We start from the raw sequence: 18,716 nt of genomic DNA, 5'->3' as shown, positions 1-18,716 counted from the left end.
TTTTCACTGTGATCAGTTTGTCTTTATTACTGGTGCTGTTAAATCAAGCATTATAGTAATATTGCTCAGTGGTGGACAGTAACAGAGTAGCTTTGCTTCATTACTGTACTTAAATACATTTTTCAAGTATCTGTACTGTATTGGAGTAGTATTTTGAGTAACTTTGACTTCATTAGATCCCAAAGCATAAGATCGTACTTTTTACTTTAATACATTTCATAAAATATATCGTTACTCCGTATAATATATCATCTGCTCCGAGACGCAAAAGCGGTGTCTGATTCAAGAACGAACTGATTCTTTTCAATTAACCTTTTATATTGGTTCGCATATCGTACCAAATGATTCAGTCACGAACTGGAATGATCCGATTGCAGCTGTTCTCGAGTCAAATGAACCGTTCAGTGCGAGTCTCCAGTGAGCTGAATTCACACGTCAGAACCGGGAGAACTGCTGAACGCGCGCGACTGACGCTGCCAAAAGTTGTGAACTAAATCTGCTGTAAAAGGTTATCTATTTAAGCCTACTGCAATGCTTCAATGCAGACAACATCAGTGTGTCTATGTTTTAGATAAAAAAAGAAACATTAAAATAACACAGACTAACCGCTGACTTAACGATAACGGTTTTATTCAAATGCTATGCATTTAGCCCTATGTGATGTCTGTTTTTAAATTTTTTATCAACTGTATACATTTTATTATTGTTTGAATTAACTAGCCGAGTAGACAGATATGTTGGTTTATTCAAAACCATACTGAAAATAAGTAAATATTGTTAGCTGATGCTAACTGTCTAGCTTACAAGGTTGCTGGTGCTAAGTTGAGGTAATTTTTAGATATAAAGTCCAAATATTTGTATTCATCCACCTAGATCGATTACATCGGAGGGAAACAAAGGATGTGATGTTCATCACGGTAGCTTATATATATATTTATTATATAAAATTTGTACGTTTTTACTTAAGTACATAAAAAAAATCAAATACTTTTGTACATTCAAGTTAAATTGAAAAAGGAGTACTTTTACATTTACTGGAGTAATATTTTATTAAACGCATCTGTACTTTTACTCAAGTTCTGGATTTGTGTTATTTGTAAACCACTGATGTTCCTCATAGTTAGTGATGTGCTCAAATCTCTAATAATGAACACTTAATTATAAACTTTGGCACTAGGTGCTGAAGTGGGACAGAGCAGGAATAATTTACGAAATACTGAATTTTTGCCTAAGGGCTATTTATTTATACAACTGTAATTGCAACGTAAATGCATTTCTGAGCAGTATTAAACAATTTGTGTGTATTTTACTAAATGCCACTTCACATGCAGCTTCTGTGCCACCTTTAGTGTGTAAATGAAGCTTTAATCTTAAGGTTGCAACTCATCATGCAGTGTTTGTGACTAATGTTGTTGCAGTTAATTAAAACTATTCAAATCATTTTAAAATAAAATAAAATTATTAGAACATAAAACACAAATGACTACCGTTGACTTGAAAATTAACTCAATATGAATTATATTACACTAACACTAATATGTGGGACAGACATGAATAACAACAATTTCTCTAAAGATATTGGTTCATGTTCTTCAGAACTGCGTGAAGCATGAAGAAAGTGAAGCCTGAAGGAAGTCATGTTATGATGGTGGGTAAATGATGTGAGAATTTTTAATTTTGGGAGATCTACTCCTCGGGTGTGTTTAGGAACGATTTGAATCAAATGAAAAAGTGGGAACAACAATATGACATAAAAGAAAGCAATACTTTAAATAACTAAATTTCCCAAGTAAAATGATCCCAACAAACAGTTCTTCCTCCAGCTGATCAGCAGTGAGAACAGATTTAGAATTCTCCTCTACATCTGAGCTGGTGTGTGTGCCAGACATCCACCTGGCCACCGCACTGTCGCACCTGAGCACGCGTGTGTGTGTGTGTGTGTGTGTGCGTGTGTTGGCACAGCACACACTGTGGGAAAGCACCAATCTGAGTCAGTGTGGTGATATCACAGATGTTTGACTCTGACAAAATATTGAAATTAATAAAGAAACAAAATTTTTCTGTCTAGTCCACACCATAGACATCTGCAGCACAGATGTGGAAATATGTGATATTAACGAGATATGAGAGTGGGCAACAAACCTGGTGCAAAGACGGTGTGTGTGTGTGTGTGTGTGTTTGGCTTGACCATCAAAGTAATATGGAGCATAAAAAGTACAAGCATAAAAGTGGTAATGGTTGACTAGTCATCCAAAAACCGACCAATCAACTAGCCAGCTCTGGTTAGAGTCGTTAAAATAATCTTGTTTTTCTTAGAATTATGTAGTTTATCTTGCTATTCAAGTCTATTGCTGTTTTTAAATGTCCCGCCCCAAGTGATGTGTTGATTAAACATGGCAGATCAGAGTTGGGTGAACTTAAACCAAGTCTACTCAAAGAAGGCCTTCTGTAAGCCTGATAAGTTGAATACACATTCAGGCAAAGCCTTGCACATTCCAACTGACAAGAGTCCAGGAAGCTTGAGCCAAATGCAAAGGCTCTGAAATATATTTCTTGTTTTTCAGTCTCATCTTTGGATAAGCCATGTTTTCGGTTCAAATATTCTGAATCTTCAAAAAAATGTGTTTACTTTTTGGCATATCCAACTCAATTTAGGTCTGAACATCAAAAACACATTTGGTATGATTTTTACAAACCGACGGAAACCATATGCGCAAGCAGCTAATGGGAATGCATCAGATTACAAATAGCATCTTTAGTCTCATTTTAGTTTATTGATTGAACTACATAGTATTTGTTATATTGAACACTGAAGGAAACAGACCATGAATAAATTTTTACTTGCTGCATGACATTCGGGGGCTCGTCCGGGATGAGATCCCGGTCATCTGTTCATAAAAGTGAACCTGATGTGCTGCTGAAGAATGACTCTTTCTTACTTTGTGTTTGAGCATATTTGTGTGTTTTTTTAGACTTCATTCTGAAATTTTCTTGAAACTGACCTGATTTTGACTGATGAAATCAGTCCGTTTGGGCTTCTGTTGTTCATTTAAATGAGTTCTGATTGCAGTCAGATGTAATTACACCTAACAACATCTTTAACACTCAACTCTGGGCTACAGAGCTGGACCCCCGCAGCTCGACCGACCCTCACCGATAAGAAGAAACTCACAGCGGAAATGTGTGTTTGCTTCATGTTTGTTTGCTGAATCTGCGCAAAATATGGAGGAATCATTTTACAATCACAAATAATATTTAATCTTTGAGAAATGCTTGTTGAACGTTTAAAAGAGAGCAGTACAAGAACGGGAAGAAAACAAACAGACAGAACAATATTTCTAGATAAGTGTAAAAGGCTGAGAGACAGAGAGGTCTTTTTGTTTTTGTTTACACAAGTTGGATAGTTAATTACCATTCACATATTAACATTGTTACTGAAAAGTAGTCTCTTCTCACCAAGGCTGCATTTATTAGATCAAAATTGTCTGAAAAGAGTATTATTACAAATAGATTTTTTCTATTGTAATACATGTTAAAATGTAATTTATTCCTGTGGTAGCAAAGCTTCTTCTTCAAAAATCTTTTGAATGTTATTATATTCTAATATTAACTATAACATTTTCATTCTATTTAACATTGTTGTAAAAAAATTATGAAAGAAATATGTATAGTTGTTACCTATTTATTTATTTATTTTCTTAAACATTACATTTTAAATGTATATTGAAGAAATGTTAAATTTACGTATAGTAGTGTATTTGAAAATTCTGGTAAGAGGATTGTAAAAATTATAGACAACTGCTAAAATATTTAGTTTGACCTCCTAATATCGGCGATCAACTTTTCTGCAGCAGCTCCTTTCACTGACCCGTCTTGATAATAAATGAATTCTCCAGAAGAAGGGCTTGAGCGGTCGAGACGCTCTGCATCAGAGCTCAGAGACGCTCTGGACGGTCCCGAGGTCAGAGCAGCATCAAGCAGTCAGACGCTCGGTCAGGTCAGTGGACTTCTGCTCTCCATTCCTGCTCTCAGACAAAGCGCCGCTTTACACTGTGGCTTATTTCTGTGTTTTTCTGAATTCTATTCATCTTGTGTCTTATCTCTCGCTCCAGGCCCATGAGAGAGAAGCAAACACAGCCTCCGTGGCCAAAAGAGCCTGATAAAGTTGACAGATCAGCTCTCCCGATAGCCTGTCAATCTTCTAAACCAGCCGGATTAATCTGATAATCCTGCTGTGAGAGATTAGCTGGCATCGAGTTTTATACCAGTGTCACTCTGGATTAAAGGGCCATGACGCCTGTGTCAGGTTAGAAGACTCACAGTCCAATCGAAAAGATCTGGGAAACCAGAGAGGACCTGAATGAAGACTGAAGACATCAGATGACACAAACGCATGAGATCTAACACAGAAACCAACCAAACTCACACATAAACTAGTAAACGTGAGTAATGTTTGAGAGCGCCTGTTCAAAATCTTTTTAATGCTTCTTTTATTACATTGTCTTTTTTTATTATTTATATATTTTTTGTTCTACTCCGTCTGCTGCTAAACGGCAGCTGCTTTGGCAGTGTAAATGCTGAGTTATTTGTCATGCTAATATAGCATGTTAAAATGATATAATCTGCTGTTAGGGGAAAAACTAGAGTTTCACAGAGTTTTAAAATTGGCACATTGCTGAACAATTGCTATAGAGAGCCATAATTATACTCACAAGACAATGGGATTGTATTTATTATTTTTTAATAAGCAGCACTTCTAGATGAAACTGGACCACAGTTTCATCTTGTGTACAGAGCCAGCCCACACACACACACACGCACACACACGCACACACACACACACACACCAGTTCACAGTGTTTCATTGTGCTGTTTATGTTGAAATTCTCATATCAGAAGTTGTGTGTGTGTTAGCATTGAAGCTATCTAAACTAGAGAAGTAAACATTAAATGTGCCAGTGAATGCAAAAATCACTTTCATGAGGTGTTTGAACACAGTTGTGTGGCTGCAGTGTGTGAAAACAACCAGTCTATAATGATACAAATCTTTAGACTCATTGTTTTATAATCCAAATAAATCATAAACCATCTCCACAGAGCAGTTCAGCTTTCCCACTACTATGACATCATACTCTGGAAAGTCCCGCCCATTTGTGACGCTCTCTGCTCTATTAGCATACACACAGTCCTGAGTGAGAAGCAGCGGTCCATCATTACTGTTCTCTGCTGCTGGAGGTACAGCGCCAAAGAGACATTACAAGAGTTGTGTGTTGGGATGCTCCAACGAACACAGGAGTCTCCATAGACCACTGAGGACACGTGGATAACTTTCAGTTTGAATGGAAATGTCCCGAAAAAATAAAAAATAAAATTAAAAGTCCTTTATATTTGTGCTACCGTTTTACACCGGACTGCCTCACAAACGAGGTTCAGTTCCACGCTGGAGTTGTGCGAAGATAGCTTCTGAAAGAGGGATCGAAACCAACGCTCTGTGCACAAACATCCAGATTCCAGACAAAGTAAACATGACGTGTTTTGGCTTCGTGTTAGGGTTGTACCCTAAAAGTGGCAAATTCAACAAGCTATAAAAAAATGATCTGTTGAGTATTTTGAGATTAAACTTCACATGCACTCTCTGGTGACATCAGAGAACAATTTAAAATATTATATCATTGCATTCTATGGCACCTGTAAAACATCTTTCTGGAGAAAAATCTCAGTGGGTTGTTATTATTATTATTATTATTTTTTTTAATCACATCAAATCTTCTCTTGAAACTGAGGTTCCCTTAATATCACACAGACTAGCAAGTAGCAAATCGCGGCTCATGGCTGTGACGTAAACAGAGTTATGAGCTACTTTAGCAGGAACGTTTAGACAGCAAAGAAGAATGCTTAAGTGTACTGAATGTGCTCTTGTCATGCATTTCAAATCTTTTTAAAGAATCTCTTTAAATATTTTTTAAACTGTACTTGCAGATCATGTAATATGAATGAAATAAAAGGCCACTTACAGTAAGTGACTTAAAGAGAGACACTTATCACAGTGTTTCTAAACACACTTAAGTACACTTAAAAAAAAGTGATCATAATATTGGCAAATTAAATATTGTATGTGCTTGTATTTGTTTGCAGTACACAAGCCACGAACGGTTAAGACAGCTGACTCCACTACATGACCCTCTCTCTCTCAAACACTTGAGTGCCCAAAACTCTGCATTTGAACATTCAGTGGCAAATACTTAAACTAATAACAAAACATATTTCCAGTAGCTGATTCAGAAGCGGCAGATTGTCATAGCAAAGTCAGAATGACCTCCTCTCCTCGGTTCACGAAACGGTTGTCCATAAAATGCGTTGCTGTTCTGTTGTAAGTAATCTTAAAGATTCCTATAATGCATCTACTATCGGAAGAACTAATACAGTATTTTTTCTTTCTCCTAGATACACACACATCTCGCTGACATGACTGCTTCAACACTAACTGTGTTACTGAAACTACACCACCTTTCTTTGCGTCAACATTTGGGCAGCATTACACAAATATTTCCACTCAGTGATGTAGAGATGTGGGGGCGTGTTTAAACGAGCTGTTTCAGGAGGCGTGGCAGAGTCTTAACTTTTATAAAGAATATATATTTGGATTTGAGACTTTAGTCTTTGCAACTTCACAGATCTTCTTTAATTTATATTAAAAGTCTCACACTTATTATCACAAGGGGAGAGAAGAGAAGAAGAGATCTGCGAGTCATAAAAGACTCTCACTAGATCAATAGCAACACAAGTGTTTGTCTGCAGGCATGAAGACGGCCGTCACAGATTAGAATAATTCACACACACACACACACACACACACACACACAGCAATGAATGAGTCTCCTGGGGCCCCGGGGACTCCTGAGCGCTGGACTGCATTGATTAAGCATTAAGATGATCAACCCATCGGGGCTGCCATCGATCTGCTTCTTAAATAGACAGATACGAGCATCACGAGACCCCGAGGACTAACAGACCGTCCCGACCAATAAAAACATGAACCCACAGATGCAAATCATGAGAGTTGACATGTATTTGATGGTTAGGTTTCACTAAATAATGCCTAAAATGTCAAAATTAGTGCTGGATATTGACACAAATTTCACAATTTGATATTGATTCACAAGCTTCAGTACAGCAAATGAATATTCTATGAAGAAATATATAAATCTAAATCTTTCCCGTCTAATGCTGTAAACTACACAAACCCTGTCAGATGGTGCATTACTGTATTAAAATGATTCATAAACAAGCATTTAAATTACACAAGGATGATTTTATAAATAAAAATATTAGATAATAAAAGAAGTAATTATTATACAAAAATAAAAATGTAAAAGTTAATTAAGAATAACTCTGTTTCTGCTCATTTAAGAGTGGAAATCATAATCTGTTTTAAAGCAGATTTTGACAGACAGGTTAAGTAAAATATAATGAATAAGCAACAGTTCATATATTTAACAAAATACTCTTTTCTAGAATCCATTTTTCTAACTTATTCAGTTCACACCTTCTGTCATGCTTTCATTTCATAAATCATATTAGAAAAGACATCATTGGATCGCTGAGATTTTGTTTCATATCAAAATTAAGAGAGCACAAAGATTATTGTGATTCATCAGATTAAAGGCATGCTAATTGTTAAGGTTTACACACACATCAGCTAAAACAGCGGTAGCTGAACAACACTCAAATAGCAAAGGAAAGCCTCCAACATGAAGGAACACAAAGTAACTGTGCATTTATGATCTTATGACTCTATTATTGTGTCGTGTTTGCTGGCAGTGCTCAAAATGACAATATATGCAGTTGTACTGATTAAATTTGCATGTCAAATGTGGGCGACGTTTACAAAGTAAGTAACACTCATGGATGTCAAACCCTTCTGTTGGCATTGTCCTCTGTGTTCAGTCTGTTCCAGCTTTAACTCAATCCAGCACGCAGACACTAAACCACGGCCTGTGCACACACACTAATTGCCAAGGTCTTTCAGATCAATCAGCATCGATCTCACACTTCTCTGCTATTACTTGAGCTGAAAGAGTGAAACAAGCTCTAGAGGAATGGAAAACTCAGCTCCGCTGGTGTGACCTCTGACCCCGCAGCATCCTTTCTGCTGATGCTGGCGGTTTCTTTATTCTGACTGGTCGTGACAATCGAATGCATTCGTATAAGCAGCACTAAACTGCAGTTCATCATAAACTCCACACTCACATAACACAATCATTTACACTCAAATCACAATGTCATGTCCAAGATCAGGATTAATGAGCATATCACACAAGAACGAGTGATCCTGAACCTGTCAGCTTTATTTTGTGAAAGTGATCATCTGAAAAAAAAAAAATTCATAGCTTGTCTCTTTTTGGGAAATGGTTCAATTAAAAAATATATGTATCTCAATAAAAGTAATGATTAAAGAATTAATTCTGTTACAAGCCACTTTGATGTAGTATTTTTATCATTATCTTTTTTTTCCTTTTTTTTTTTTAAGGCCAGCATCGGATTCATCCAAATCTGTCAAGCGAACCCATTTATTTCCCATGTCTTCCAGCCATGTTCACACTTAATATCTCATCTGTCTCTCTCTCTTTTTCCCCAAATGCCACAAGCAATGATAAGAGATCCAGAGTACTTTACTTTTCCTCCTTCAGCCACACACACACACACACACACACACACACACTTCTGAAAAAGGAAAACAGTAGAACGTCCTTATTTCTGCAGAGTTTTTATTTCCTATGTTTAATAATAAAAGAGACCTCTAACACTAGCTTGCTCGATTCAAGTCTTCAGTGAAAAGACATTCAGAGTTTTTCACCAAGACATCCTCTCAAAAACATTCCACTTCTTATGGTATATTCACACCAAACGTGAATGTAATTATTTACGCGAGTAGATTACATACAAAGTCAATGCAAATTCGAGGCAAATTCGCACCTGGTGATGTGAATGACGCGAAATGCACGACATGTTTGATTCAAACGTGAGATATTCGCCTCTTTCGCTTAAGTTATAAAATGTTTACTTTAGTGGAAAACTAGCCTGATGTGTTCTTTATGGATTACATGATTATATATTATTCACACAAATAAAATGTTCATTTCTAAATGCCTACTGAATTTCAAAGCATTTAGCTTATACTATAGTGACAAATGTTGTGTAAGTACAATAAGATCTTATTATTAATGTGTGATACCACTTCACCGAGTTGTGTGCACCTCTGTATGGTGCTGTGAACCCATAAAAGCTCTCCGGCATTTTTGGGTCATCCACAACAGGTACAAAGCACTGATCGTATTTATCCTCACCATGGTTAAACTCACGTGATGTTTTTTTTTTTGTGTACTCGCGCAAATAAAAACAGTGTGAGTGATGCGAAAAACATCCTATTCGCTTCGCGTTTGGGGTAAACACAACATTAGAGGCCTTTCCAAATTCAAAAGGTTATTTCACGTTAAATCACGTTAAAAAGTGTGCAGTTACTTTGTATACTTAGTTTTTTACGTGTACAAAATACATTCAGTGCACATGGCATAAATTTCATCATCACCATGCACATAATATCTGATTTTTCTAACCACGCATACAATGTATGTTCAGCTCGCATATGCATCTTGAATTGGTTTGTCCACAAGGTGGCGATACTGACCTGACAGTGAATCAACAACAACACGCTACGATATGCACTATGCAACAATAATCGACGGTCACATTGATGACCACTTGCATGAGACAATTCAGAGATTTGCGTGAATTTAGTCTAAAATAGCGCAAATACATTTTTATTGCTCATGACTTACAGAGAAACAGCACAAACCCTGGACAAAGATTACACTTTCTAGTGCACATGCGTTAAATGCCAGTGTCCATGCATGCTACGAAATGAGGCATAGTCTGAAAGGCTGTGTGCATACGTTAAGCAAATCTAAGTGCACTTAAGATGCAGTAAGCCATTTCTGAGAACCACTGTTGAAAGGGGATCGGATCGAGCACCAAAACACACTTGTAACCAATCAGCAGCAAGGGGTGTGTCCACTTGTGATGAGGCAGGTGCATGTTGGTGAATAGTGGAGCTATTAAGAGTGGGGTGTGATCCATTTGGGAGAGAGATGTTTGTTTTGCTGATTTCAAATATCAACAGCGTTTCTCAGAAATCACTCATTGCACTTTTAAGTTGACAATTTGAAATGACTACAAACACATTTTGATCGCTCATAACTTTAAGAGAAATAGCACTGCCAAGAATGAAACTTAGTTAGTGTTGGGCTGTACACTTATGATAATGTTTGCATAATTAAAGAGTTTGTTGGTCTTAAGTGAGACTAGTTTCTCTCTAGTTCCCCATTTCCATAATATGCCAGTGTTTGATTAATCTTAATGAGTGTTTGACGAATTACAATGCCAGAACAAGAAGGAAAGCTCATTTTTCGGGATTGGTTTTGGTCCGACGGCGAGTCATTGTTTGGAGCTGATTTGAGGGAGGCCGAGGGTTGTGGATTTGATGAGGAAATGTTAATATCTACTATTGAGACGAGATAAGATCTTCATTAGACTTAGCGCTAGCGCGAGGGAGGTCTTATCGGTGTGTGAGGGGAGCGCGGGAGGAGCGACGGCGAGATTAGAGGAGAAGGCTGGCTTACACTTCACCGTCAGTCCTGAGGCTTTGTGATGGGGTCAACTTAATTTTGTTTCTCTGATATTAAAAAACCTTTCTGAGATAAAGAGTTACTCTTTATTAGCTGCGGAGGGAAGCGGGCGGGAGGACGGAGAGTAACTCGCTGTTCTCCAGGAATGTGGATACACTTCTCTACAGAATCATTTCAATCACCCCAGAATCATTCATCAAAATGCTTGCTTTTTATTGATTTATTGATTTCCAGCATCGTTCAGTCCTGCTCTATAGTCACCAGCCTTATAATAAGAAAAGATCAAGAAGTGACGTTTACTGAAAAATACAGATCTCTTCAGAAATAAAGCAAAAAAGAAAACACCATTTTCTATCAAACTGCCTGTCACGTTTTAAAAACCTGCCTTATGATTTGAAGTCCAACACATGGCGCTCATTAAAAGCCACACTTTCCTGAGTCAATCAAGACACATCTCTGCACAAGCTCTTCCCTCTTCAGTTAAAGCAGACGGAAATGAACAAGACCTCCATTAAAGCCTCAAATCACTTCATACAGAATAACACACACTCAAAGACTTTCATATCCAGCTGAGCAAATTGCTCTTGAATGACGTACTGAATGAGATTATTAAAACATTTGATATTTTCAACAAGGTAAAATGATTTGGGCCTTGTTCTTATCCAGCAGGAAGTTTCCCAGAACCGAGACACTTCCCAGGACTCTTTGAGTTTCTCTCAATAAACCTGCAGCTCGTCTCAAACTCATCGCATGTTCCAGTTCATCATCTCATGTCTCATTATCGATCAGCGCTCTGATGTTACGAGCTACAGAGATCGGTGGATTACATGATGAAAACTGTAGTTAATAATCTAGGTTACTCATTTTGGGTAAATTTGCAGAAACATTCAGGGCACAGTGACTTATTTTCAGTGCTGGGCTGTGACTTTTATTTTATTTTAATCCTAGATATTGGATCACTACACTATATTCCTCAGAAACTACGAGGTAAGATTGCTGTTTTTGATGCAACTAAACTGACAGCTTCACTGTTTGTAGAGAGACGCACAGAAGCAGGTAATTCACAATAGCCGTGCATTATCCTGTACTTCAACATTACATTAGTGAGCTGATAGTGAATTAATAATGAGTTGATATCAAGCTAATAACTAATTCAATCACAAACATGTCAAGGCAGGTTTTGGCAGGAAATCGAGCATGGCCCTGCGTCATTACATCACGTCTGTAAACATAAAGAAGTTTTCCTGGCTAAAATAAAATAACTTCTTAATATGAATATGAATTAGAGATTAGACTGTACAGAAATGTAATTCTACATGCTTATACACACTATACTCTTAGTCACGCAATGCTGATGTAGTTAACATTAATAATTTGAGACTAAAGTATAACAGGGTTTGATGTGCTATGAGCTAATCGATCGTTAGATTAAATCACCATTGCTAGCATGATTTATTGTAATGCTTTTTTCCTCAGTTAGTCGGAACATGGACATAATTATAATCCATATTACATTTAATCAGTAACTACCCAGAACTGATCTTATTATATATTCAAAATAATCATAAACCACTTAATGAAGAGAGTTGTTTGAGGACCAAAAAACAAGACAAAAAAAAAGGCTAAAAGATTGATGGACTTGATGAACGAATGTTTGTTGCAAGAATGTGGTGCGATACACATTCGATATGAATGCTACACATGAAACATGGAAACAGGGAGATATGATGAGAAAAATAAAGAAACCTTAGATCCCTTTAAACTGTGGTTGAGGTTAAACACAGATCAATGTCGTCCTCAGACGAGAAACTTCTCCACAAACACAAGAGCAGTGAAGACGTGGATCCAGAAGTAGGTCTCAGTTTAGTGAACTCTGAGCGGAGGAAGATTGTTTTCTTAATTAAAGATGGATTGTGAGTCCCGCAGGACACATTCAGGTGCGGAAGCTTGACCTGTTTTCATCTGAAGATGAGTTTAATGTGTGCACATCTGTTTGTGCTGTCGAGCTTTCCTTCTGTCATTCCTCACTCGTCTGTAACCGTTTGGTTAAACGCGAGTGCTGCTTTAAACTCTCTTAAAGGCATAGTTCAGCCAAAAAGGGAAATCCAGCCATTATTAAGCCATTTTTACTCTTTATGTTGTTTTCATAAAAACTTCAGTCCATACAACTGTCAAGCTCAAAAAAAAGATTAAATTAAATAACATTATAAACCTGTGACAATTTATATTATGTATATACCATTATAGTAATTATTAATATTTTTTATTGGCTTTTATTTTTACATTTTCAGTCTTTTTTGAAAAACTAATTCTTATAATATTGATGTATTTCTTTATATCGCAGCATCTCCTCATCCGTCCCAGGATCGTGGTTTGGCTCTGATCAGTAAATCCATCCGAGCAAGAATAGTGCCACAGTCTCCTCCTGGTGTTAAAGCCCATCTCAAAGACTTCATTTAGTCTGAGAGTTTATTTGTGTGTTTGTGAAGTATGCCGTACCTGCACATCTGATTCTTCATGTGTATGTGTGGACACACAGAAGGCTCATGAAGTTGTGTAATGAGTTACTCAGTGCTGCGCTGTGATAATGAAGATAATTAACTCCAGAGAGCCGCGTCTGGACCGCTGACTTGGCTTTTTAAGGGAAATGAAGAGAATTCAATTATCTGAGTTTTCCGAATCGTGACTGCAGAAATAATTATCTCTCATGTTTTTGTGCGTATGTTAATTAGACCTTTAGAGTCAATAGGAGAACGATGTTGAGACACGGATCTGGTAAAGAGAATAGGGTAACGACTAAACAAGTACAGCGAAGGAATCTGAGGCCGCAGACGCAGGATCTGGAGAATCTGTGGAGCCGGAGGAGCTCAGATCTCAATGTCACCTGATCTCACTACTGCTGCCAGACTCTTCTGAGCCAATCACACGAGCTCTGAGCGTCATGTGACCAACGGCACTCTCAAACACCTACAGTACAATAATGAAACACAGCCTAGAAACTACAGTGGAACGCACTGATACATAGACACACTATTATATTTCAAATAAAGTCAAAATGTCATATTCATCAAATAATCCTGAAAAAAACAACAACAAAAGAAATATGAACAGAAATCATAAAATAAAATTAACAAGAACTGAAAAAATAAATAAATAAATATATATATATATATATATATATTTTTTATTTAGTTTAAGTTGAAATACTAAAATAACTAAAACTAAAGAAAGAAATTGAAAACTAAAAGTTCATTAAAAACTACACATTTAAAAACCTACAAATATTATAAACAAAAATTCTAAAAACTTAATCTAAACTTATTAACTAATACAAATAATAATATCTACTTCAAAATATTAGCAGTAATTAGTATGTAAATGGGGATACAATAATAATAACGGGACTGAAGTAATTGTTGGTGAAAAAAAAAAACCTAATAAAAACTAGCACATGATTTCTCCGTTTCTAGCACAGAAGACAGGCGTGACAGAAACGCTGATGACTGTCTCTACGCTCACTCATTGTTTCTGGAAGTGTTCCTGTGGCTCAGTGGTAGAGCATTGGGTTAGCTGTGTGAAAGGTTCGGGTTCAATTCTCATGGGAACAAACATACTGGTAAAAAATTAAATTAAAATGAATAGCCTGAATGCACTGTAAGTCACTGGATAAAAGCGTCTGCTAAATGTAAATTCAGTTTAATAACAGTAATGTACTCAGGGTTGCCAGATCTGCATAACTAAACAAGCCCGGTTGAGTTCTTGAGGAAATCAGCTGAAAATAGCTCTGAAACAACGAAAGCAATGATTTCACTCGAACCAGCGAACTACAACAACAACAGAATAAAAGTAGTCCAGTTCCGCTGGAAAACTGTGGACTTGGCAACACTGAAAATACTACACAATATATTCCTGTGTGTGTGTGTGTGTGTGTGTGTGTGTGGAGCAGATCTGCTGAGGTAATGAATGCATGTGATCTCTAGAACATCTGCACAAGGACAGCACCTTACAGAGACGACAGAGACGTCTTCAGAAACATCAGTGTGTGTGTGAACACAAGTCACCAAACCAAACACACACACACACACACACACACACAGGGCTCACTCGCCCATCACAGATTCATCTTCATCTTCATCTGTCCCTACTGTCATCACAACCAAACCAGACTCAAACTCTGCTTCATACGTGTGTGTGTGTGTGTGTGTGTGTGTGTCTGTGTATGTGTGTGTGTGTGTGTGTCTGTGTGTGTGTGTGTGTGTGTGTGAGGGAGACGGAGAGTGTGTGTTCATCTTACTTTGAGCTTGCAGGAACCAGATCAGTGGAACATTTTCCCTCCAGAGACCTGCACAGACACACAGACAGCCGTATGAGACACTGAACACAGTCAGTCATCCAGAGTCTGTCTGTGTCATTCACTGGCATTCAGGAGTTTAAGATGATATATATATCTTTAATGTTTCTGAACGAGTCTCTTCTCAACAAGGCTGCATTTATTTGATCGTAGATACAGTGAACCAGTAAAATATTACAATGTAAATCATCTGTTTTCTGTGTGAATCTGTGTTAAAGTGTAATGTATTTCTGTGATGCTCCGCTGTATTTTCAGCATCATTCCTCCAGTCTTCAGTGTCACATGATCTTCAGAAATCAGAATAATATGATGATTTACTGCTCAAGAAACATTTCTGATTATTATCAGTGTTGAACACAGTTGTGCTGCACAATATTTCTGTGGAAACTGTGATTCGTTTTATTTTGACAGATGAATAGGAAGTTCAGAAGAACATCATTTATTTGAAACAGAAATCTTTTGGAGCATTATAAATGTCTTTACTGACACATTTGATCAGTTTAATCCGTTGTTCACTGATCTCTCGTCACACGAACACACTCATGATTCAAAACAATGACACTCTTGATTTTGAAATCAACTATTTCTTCACTGATATAGCACTTATGCAATTGTTATGATATTTCATCTGTATCTTGTAAGAATAAAATATGCATAATGAAAACTCATGTGAATTTAATTTGGCAGCAGTTGTATTGAAAAGTGACTCTGACATTTTAGGATAATTGTGCCATAACTGTTATTTTTCATTAGAAGTGATGATTCTACGCTTGGAGGAACACAAAATGTGATCGTCAAACCTCAAAACGTGTAAACTTAGGATTAATCCGTTTCAGACTGGATAGAAGTGACACCGTCAGATTTCTGTGTGTGTGTGTGTGTGTGTGTGTCCTCTTAAAACACATGATCCACGTCATCAACATCATCATCAAGATTGTGGGTTTAAGGCGATTAAAACTCTCACATCTCTTACTTCAGTTTCTGGATGATTGAGCTTTCACGTCTCATATCAGATATCCACTAACATCAGACGCTGCTGTGGTGTTTTAAGATGTCCATTTTGGGCCCATGATATTAGTTAAACATAAACATGCTGAAGATGCATGCTGAAATAAATACACTTACACAAAATCAAACACAATGCATGGAGATGTTTCTGATAAAAATCCTCTTTGGTGGAATCTGGAACATTGTTCAGGTTCACCTTGCAGAATAATTTGGAAAAACAAGAGAACCATTAAAATTGCTTCTTGTTGTATTTTTTCTTTCTTTCTTTTTAATTAGTATTACAGTTTTAATAAGCTTTTCCACATAACAGATGTTTTTAACACCCAAATGTCACTGTGCTGAATGAATATTCAGGAACAATAAACACGTTTAACTGGGTTTATGTCAAAGGGTCCGAGTGAATTGTTCACATTTACTATAAGCTGAATTTATGGAATGAAGCCAAGTTATTTATATAATTGGTTGTTTGATTCTGGAGGGCTCCAATTCCATTGAAAATAAATACAGATTTAGATTTATTTTTCCTCAGCCAAACACTTTAGTTCCCAACATGGAGAAACCCAAATGTATAAAGTATGGCTGTCAATAAATTGTTTATTTGTGATCATTCACGATTGTCCTGAGTTAACTTGAGATTAATTGCATCTTAATTGAACATTTTTATCTGTTCTAAATGTTCCTTAAATTAACAATTTTCAAGTTTGTAATACTTATTTTATTTTTAAGAAATGAATCAAAAGTCAAAAGTATCAATTACATTGATTTAAACAATTATTATCAATTAATTATTCTATTATTATTTTCCTGGCTTAATTGTTAAAATTTTTATAATGCATTATCTTCTTATTACTCTTTTAGATAAAGCTTAGATTTTGGCTTTGGTCTAAACAGAAACAGCAGATGCTCATTCATTATCTGACAGCAGATGGCGCTGTCTGAACGGCAGAAATACAGTGGGGTTTTATTTTTATTTATTTTTGTGCCCAGAAATTTGCATGATTTCTAATACGATAATACGATAATGATAATGCTACGTACTTTCGAACAAAATCAGACCGAAACAAAGTTTGTTTTGAATTTTTTTCGGCAGTTCGAAACAGCTCACCAAAGCCAACTTTCTGGGGGAGTTTATTTCGGCTCCTAAACACCTTTGAGTTTATATTGGTCCGTGGCGGTTATTCAACGAACATCAGGTAAGAGAGAACAATGTCTCAATAGTCACTAGCAACATGAACACACTGGAGTGTCGAATAGCTGAGCTGGCACACGTATATGTGCGTTAAATGTACGTACACTGTTAACACACAGAAGTCCACTAATACTGTCAAATTAAAAGTCACATTTATATAAGTGGTTCAACCATAATTTTCTGAAGGTGCAAGAATACTTTTTGTGTGCAAATAATAATAATAATAATAATAATAATAATAATAATAATAATAATAATAATAATAATAATGTAAATAAATAACTTCATAAAACAATGTAATCTCTTAGCTTCCTGGAATTCCCTTGGCTTCAGAACCTCTGATGGCACGTGGACTATTTTAATGATGTCTTGACTACCTTTCTGGCCCTGGGCGTGATCGTTCCCTTGCTGTCTCTGCAGGGTCAGAAAGCTCTCAGATTTCATTTAAGATATCTTCATTTGTATTCTGAAGCTGGACTAATGTTTGGAACGACTTGAGGGTGAGTAGTTAATGACAGCATTTTCCTTTTGGGGTGAACTAACCTTTTAAACATATCATTCCATAACAAATACTCTTGTTCAAGTGTGCTTAAGTGCACTAGTTTTGGTTTGCGATGCTGGCGTGTCGTCTGATATGCTGCTGGATCTCTTCATTATTTTGTGTCTGACAGAAGTTCATTTGCAAACAGGAGGCATTTGACTTTCTTTCTCATTTCGGCTTTAATTTGTGCCCCTTCACAGTGAAATTAACCCCTCTTCATTTCCCATCACTGTCAAGAGCGGGGCGCCATGGAAACGGTTACCGTGGCAACAAAGGGAGGCGGCGACCGGCGAGCCTCCTCCTCTGAGCTCTGGATGAGGCTCAGCCATGTTGAATTAGCACTAATTAGGATAATTACACTCAGTCTCTCTCTGCTGGGCAAAATGGCTTCTGTAGAGAGTGCATGAATAAATTAGAGAGCCACGGCGCGCAGGCATTTCACAATCACACGGTATTGATGCCGCTGGCTCCTGACCGAGCAGCCCAGAGTTGTGCGTTTATGTCGGACGGGCGTCACAAATCAGGGCTGTTTTAATGTGTTCTGGGCGACGCTTCCACACTGTGATGTTCCAGAGGAGCTGGAGGAGCTCCAGAGATGCTCTCACAGCTTTGGCAGATGAACACCTTTAGCTGCGAGCTGGATTCGTCCAAATGTTTCCTCTGTGTGTCTGATCCACATCAAGTTTTACAGTCGTTTTATGTTCTTCGCATCATACTGCAGCATATATGATGTGGAAGACTGAGCAGAAGACAGCAATGATGCAACACCTCAACCAGTAAACCCAAATGGACTATTTACTGCCTAAATATTCACTGTAAACGAACACTTAAAACCAAAGCGTGAATATTATTAGCTTAAGATGAAACAAAAGAAGACCCAACATAAACCGAAGAAGTGTGTGTGTGTGTGTGTGTGTGTGTGTGTTTCTTCTGCCTCAGTGC

At 37.1% G+C, this 18,716-nt stretch overlaps 1 protein-coding gene across 47 annotated transcripts in view; it reads right to left on the bottom strand.

Moving 5' to 3' along the window:
• The window catches only part of LOC113051257 (receptor-type tyrosine-protein phosphatase delta-like), a 295,253-nt gene that overhangs the window by 160,728 nt on the left and 115,809 nt on the right, over positions 1–18,716 (bottom strand). For 46 of the 47 annotated variants that reach the window (XM_026214810.1, XM_026214830.1, XM_026214814.1 and 43 more), the window contains exon 6: positions 14,980–15,027. The exons of the other annotated variant lie outside the window; for it this stretch is intronic. The gene's annotated coding sequence lies outside the window, so the exon portion shown is untranslated. The remainder of the gene's footprint in view (positions 1–14,979; positions 15,028–18,716) is intronic. 47 annotated transcript variants of the gene reach the window in all.

Source organism: Carassius auratus, chromosome 32 (genome assembly GCF_003368295.1).
Source record: "Carassius auratus strain Wakin chromosome 32, ASM336829v1, whole genome shotgun sequence".
Lineage (NCBI taxonomy): Eukaryota > Metazoa > Chordata > Actinopteri > Cypriniformes > Cyprinidae > Carassius > Carassius auratus.
Note: the sequence above shows the minus strand (reverse complement) of the source record. Positions and strands in the feature narration are given on the sequence as shown.